The sequence below is a fragment of the Mus caroli genome, chromosome 14, assembly GCF_900094665.2.
Source record: "Mus caroli chromosome 14, CAROLI_EIJ_v1.1, whole genome shotgun sequence".
NCBI lineage: Eukaryota > Metazoa > Chordata > Mammalia > Rodentia > Muridae > Mus > Mus caroli.
In genome coordinates, this window is record NC_034583.1 from 46,543,186 (window position 1) to 46,549,928 (window position 6,743).

A 6,743-nucleotide genomic window follows, 5' to 3' on the forward strand; every position below is an offset into this window, starting at 1 on the left:
TTTGCTTGAGCAGGCTTTTGCTGTGGCCCCTTAAGCCCGTCATTGCCCTCTTTTCGTGTCCACTCTCCAGATTGACAGCACAAGTAGACCACACAGGTATTCACATGCTGCATCCCCTCCCTTCTCAGCGTCCTCAGGCCTGCCCCTGCGCATTTACAGGGAAGGAGGCACCAGTGTGCTCAATTGCCTTTCTTTCCCCATAGGACCTAGTCCCCGCTGCCCACCCCTCATCCCCGTACCAGATTTAAAGAGATCCAGAGCCCCCGGGGGAAGTCATTCACCAAGGGGCACACGGCAGAGTTGGCAAAGCTAGAAGTAGAACACTAACACGCAGATTTTTATTTTTGTTGGTGTTGGGAACAGAATTCTGGGTCTTGGGATAAAGCCTGTGCTCTATCACTGGACTCTAGCTGGCAGCTTGGTATCTTTTGAGCCCTTCAGTTCTTCCAGATGTCTGTGCTTGGGAGCATCCACTAAAGTCAGGGTTACATTGGGCACTTTGGTAAAATAAAGAGTATGAAGATCGAAATAAACAGGGATTTCTCTTGTACACACACACACACACACACACACACACACACACACACACACAGGCACATGTGTGTGCATACTACACACTATGTATATATTAGTGGTGGTGGTGGTGTGTGTATGTGTCGAGAGAGAGAGAGAGAGAGAGAGAGAGAGAGAGAGATCAGAGGACAACTTCTTCAGATGTCCTTGTCTTCTGTCTTGCTGAGATAGCTCTTGTCTCCTCTGTGTAATGTACTCCAGGCTAGTTGGCCTGATCCTCCCGTGGACTCTCCTGCCTCTACCTCCCATCTTTCCTTAGGAGTGCTAGGCTTAGATGTGGGCCACTGCATCTGGCTTCTCACCTAGAATCCGTGGACTGAGCTCAGGCTGTAGGCTTGTGTGTCTGCTGAGTTATATCCCTAAATCACATTGTGTTTTTCTAGAAGTTTCTCCAGGACAGAGACAACTCTTTTATTTTTTGAAACAGGGTCTCATTATGTTCCCCAGGCTCCTCCTTCATCCTCCTGAGTGCTGGGATTACAGGCACGGCCACCATAACACCATACTCAGCAGGAAACCACATATTTAAAGCACTTTTGAGAACAAAGCAGGGTAGCCATCAGGTACTGGGGATGTGTAGCTTAGTAGGAGAGCATGTGCCTAGGATGTGCAAGGCCCCCAGTTCAATCTCCAGTACCAAAACCAACCACCACCAACAAAAATCCCAGAGTCCATTTGGGGTCCACTTAACACAGGATAGTTGGTTCATTCATTCATTCATTCATTCATCTCTCATCAGACATCTACATCTTTACTGGTGAAGTCCTGAGAAAGTCTTGTAATATATGGGACACACAGCCCTGGCTGTGCTCCTCCCCCTATTTCTCTGAGGGAGCTAGCCTTTTGGCCCATCCCTAATGGTTGCTACAGTCATCTCTTTCAGAATAGGGACACTTGTTATTTTTATTGTTTTCTTTCTTTCTTTCTTTCTTTCTTTCTTTCTTTCTTTCTTTCTTTCTTTCTTTCTTTCTTTCTCTTTTTCTTTTTGAGACTGAACTGGTTTGTTTTGTCACAATTTACAAATGTAAAAGTGTCATGGAGAGAGGAACTGGTGTTAGCCGGAGCTAGGTTCTGTGCTTGGCACTCCGTCTGCATTAGCTCATCAGTCCCCACACCAACTGGAACTGAGCAGTCTAGGCCGGGAGCCAACACTGGCCTTCCTAAACAGACAAAGCGGAGCACATTACCTGGTGTTTTTGAGCGGTAGCTGACCTGTCTCTACAATGGGGATATTACAGCGTAGCAAGGGCTCAAGTGACTATATGAGCAGTACAAACGATAATATACGGAGATAAAGCCGTTTAGTATGGTGCTCTTCCAGTGCATTGTAAATGCCCAGCAAATGGTGGCTTCAAAACTAACTTGGTATCATTTCAGTTTTATAATCTGGATCTAGAAGTTATTTAACATGCTAATGTGTAACAGCCCTTAGAACTCCACGTATGTCAGATTCCCAACTTAGTAAGTGTGTTTCTCATTGCTAAGATAAAGTACCCGACACAAGGAACTTAGTGGAAGAAGGGTCTCCCCTGCCTCACAGTCTGAGGGTCAAATCCATCATGGTGGGGAAGGCATGGAGGCTGATAACCACTCTCTGGGATTAGCTGGGAAGCAGAGGAAACAGAAGTTCTCAGGTTGCCTCCTCCTTTAGAGTCATGCTAAGAGGCAAGCCTGTGGCTGTGGTGCCACCCACACTCAAAGCGGGCTTTCCCTCTTCAGTCTCTGGAAAAAGCCTCATAGACCCACCCAGAGGTGTGTTTCCATGGAGATTCTAAATCCTGTCAAGCTGATAAAAATTATCCATGCTCTAACAAATGCATTGGGGGAAAGTAAGACAGCTGTTGTAGACTTGTGAAAGTCAGACACAATATCAAGAAGAAAATAAGAATTCCTGTAGTCTCCTGTGTAATAAACACCTTAATGTATTTTCTTTTGCAAATCTATTTATTTTTATGTTTTGTGTATGAGTGCTGAATTGAGACTATGCACCAGGTGCTTGTAGAGCCCAAGAAGGCCAGAAGAGGGCACTGTGTGCTTTGGAACTGGAGTCACAGCTGGGTGCTGGGACTTGAACCCAGATCTTGTGGAAGAGCAGCCAGTGCCCTTAACTGCTGAGCTGTCTCTCCAGCCCCCTTTAATTTCATATAATATCTTCTCTATAGCTTTTATTTAACAGGTTGTTAAGTTATACTTAACCTGCACTTAAGCGTGTACTGTATTTATTCTCTTGGCTTTATATAATAAACAATTTTTTTGTCCTATCACTAAAATATTATTGAATCTTGAATGGCTGTACAATCTTTAATTGTCTGGCTGCATTAAGCTTCTTGAGCTATCCAAGCACAGCATTTTTTTTATCCTATTTGTTTGCTTGTTTCTTTCTCTCTTTTTTTGTGGTCTTTCAAGAAAGGGTCTCACTATGTAGTCCCTGGCTGGCCTGGAGTTCACTATGTAGCCCCAGCTACCCTGGAGCTGACTATATAGACCAGGCTGGCCTCAAACTCCTAGATAACTGCCTGCCTCTGCCTTCTGAGTGCTGGGATCAAAGTTCTGCGCCACCATATCTGACTCCATATTACTTTTTTTTTTTTTAAAAGATTTATTTATTTAGTGTTATAAGACACACCAGAAGAGGGCACTGGATCCCATTACAGATGGTTGTGAGCCACCATGTGGTTGCTGGGAATTGAACTCAGGACCTCTGGAAGAACAGTCAGTGTTCTTAACCACTGAGCCATCTCTCCAGCCATCCATATTACTTTTTAATAGCAGAAATGTGCACATATAAGCTGGGTGGTGTGGCACACATCTTTAGTCCCATTGTTCTGGAGGCAGAGGCAGGTGGATCTCTGTGAGTTCAAGGGCAGCCTGGTCTACATAGTAAATTCCAGGACAGCCAGGACTACACAGAGAAACAAACTAACAACAGCAACCCACCCCCCTTCCCAAACCCTCCACCACCAAAACAATCACAAAAACCCAAAGCTAATGTTTGTGGAGAAATCTTTCCATTTCTGTCTGACATTTAAAAAAATTTCCATGAAAATTAAAAAAAAAAAACAACCAATGGGTGTATTTTCGTGTGTTTGTGAGTGCACATGTCTCGGGCTCACGCGAGGGTTGGAGGACATCTTTGTGGAGGTGGTTTTGTCTTTCCACAGGAGATTTGGGGCTCATATGTAAATCATTAGGCTTGCAAGGTGAACACTTTGACCTGCTGTGTCTTCTCATAGTCCCTGTCATGAAAAATTTCAAACACACGCCAGGGACAAAAATGAATGGAAGAACTTCTGTGTACCCCCTTACCCAAGCAGATCAACAACTACTCTAGCAAGCAATTACTCTTGCCTAATTTCGTTTTCTCTTTGCTGATTTCAAGTTTTGGGATACTTACACTGGTCTGTTGTTTTGTTACTCTGAGGCAAGTTTTTCCACCTTTGTAGCTCCTGCTGGCCTTGATGGTGTTCCTCCTGCCTCAGCTTCTGAACCATGAGGTACATGCATATAAAACCATCAGGCCCCATTCTGAAATAGGATTTTCCCCCCTCAGCTCCAGCCTGAAGACAAATCCTTAACAAAGACAAATCCTTAAGTATAATTACTGGATTCTGGGTTAGAAATGCCTTTTTAAGATTTTTGGCTTTATTTTGCTAGGGATGCTTCTAGAAAGGTAGTGCGAATTTGTACCCTCAGCAACTATGCAAAAGAATGCTGGTCTGTTCTGACTGCACCCTGGCTTTTATTGGCTGTTCTGCATAAAACCTATGTGCCTATGTATATTCATTTACATGCTTGGAACTCCCCCCTCCCCCTCCCCTCCCCTTCTCCTCCCCTCCCCCCCCCCCCCCTCCTGCCTTCCCTTTTTTTGATTGCTAGGCTTCTACTGAGAAAATATCTGATGGCTACAGAAGAACAGACTCTCCTGAAGAGGCCACAGGAAACCTGTCATTCTTAGGAATCCCAGCTGGGGTTAGGGCCGTTTTCCCAGCTCTTCTAGAATCAGGTAGCTATGGCTCCTAGCTCAGGGAGGAACTTGGCAGTCCCATGCCTCATCTAAAGGGCAGCCACCAGGGGTCAGGATGGGGCTAGAGATCCTGACTCTGGGAGAGGGCAGGAATGGCTGGCAGCCAGACACTGCATTTCCTCCGTCTGACCGCTGCTGGCTGGTGGCACAGCTAAACCTCTACTTGCCAGATCACGATTCCAGAATGCTCTGCAAAGGTATCCTTCCCTGTTTGGCTGCACCAGTGTTTATCAGCTTGATGAGCAGGGAGCTAAATGGCCCGGACTCTGAGAAGCCCACATGCATGCTCTGGCATGCATTCTTCTGAGTGCTTCCTTTTCTAACCCCCATGCTTCAGATATGTATTAAAAATACCTTTAATAAAACCAGGCTATGTTTAATTGGCTGGCAGAAGCCACACTGCCAAGAGAACGGAATTTGCTTTGTCTCTGTACATGTTTCTGTAGGACCGAGCTCACCATACAGCAGGAATTTTAACTTGACAGCCTTGAGCTGAGGGAGCTAAGGATGGTTCCTACGAACTGTGAACCCTTTCAATTTCTGTGAATGGTGAACGCATAGAACCTTCCTCTCTGGGGAATAAACAATAGCTTTTATGAGATTCATGCCTCAGGCAGCCCAGGATTTTATCATATCTTTCTTCCTTCCTAAGCCTCTTCATTTCCTCTGGCGATTGTAAAGAGCATAGGGGGTTGGAACATGGTGTTCTTGGGGGCCAGGCCAAGGGACTGGACTTTTCTAACCACCCAGAGGAACTAAGAAAGAGCCTGGGTTTTCCCTGGGATGCGATGGAGAAAGGAAGGGCTATTCAATGGGGGCTAGGATGGATTTGGATACTTACCTATATAGGTACCGGGGCAAATTAAGTGGCTGGTGTGTAGTGGATGATTAGGAGGGAAAAGGCTGATCTCAGGCTAATAGTCTTGGAGCCTGTGCCTTTGAGTCCTGAGTGCTGGGCCAAATGCCAGAGGTAACAGCCAGCGAGACCACTTACTACCAGGATAGAGCTTTAAATCTTGCTCCATCTAAATCTTTCACCCTGGGCAAGTATGGCTGGGAGGTGGCCTTAGTTGGTGTAATACAAGTTTGCTCTGTAGAAGAAAAAGGATCTGGGACCTAGAGAGCCTGAAGGCTCAACATATCAGAAAATGAAAAGAAAATTTCCAAACACTCCAAATCCCAATAGGAGGGTTTAATCTTATTTCATACTAGTCGTTTGTATTTGTACACGTAGGTAAGAGGAAGATTCAGTGAGTTTTGATCATTACTCAAGTTCACTTAGCAGTTGGAAGGAGAGGAGGAGGTAGCCAGAGAGGACTGGTGTTAAAAACGCAATTATACAGAACCAGAGAGATGACTGAACCAAGAAAGCCTGCCATGTCAGCTTGAGTTCCCAGAACCAATATAAAGATTGAAGGATGGAATTGCTGTTGCAAACGTGTCCTGTGATTTCCACACATACGCCACCACATACACACCCCACCCCCTATCATGTACACATAATAATAATAAAATACAAGTCTAAAATCTAGAAACTTCAACTATGCAGGGATAAATGTAGAAATGGCTTCAGACTTCAGATTCTGGTTTCTAGCATTTCCTATGGCCCTGCGGTTCACCTATCTGCTTTCCCAGGGGGGAATTTTCACCTTTTGCAGCAGCAACTGCTGCTCCTCCCAGTATTTCCTTGTTAAATGAAAACCAAGCAGGCGTTAAAACTGATTACCATCTTGTTGACTTGCAGATGAAAATAGAAAATGGGGAGGGGGGGGTGACATCTTCGAAGAAAACCGAGAACAACTGTTTGAAGTGGTATGCCAAGAATAAATGAATACGGGCATGGTGATACGTGCCTGTGACCTCAGCACTTAGGAGGTGGAGGCAGGAGGATCAGGAGGTCAAGGCCAGCCTCTACTACACAAGAGTTGAAGGCCAGGGAGCTACAGGAGACTCTGGATCAAACCAACCAACCAACCAACCAACCAACCAACCAACTAACCAAGCAACCAACCAAGCAACCAACCAACCCACCCACCCACCAACCAACCCACCCACCCACCAATCAACCCACCCACCCACCAACCAACCAACCAACCAACCCACCAACCAACCAACCAACCCACCAACCAACCAACCCACCAACCAA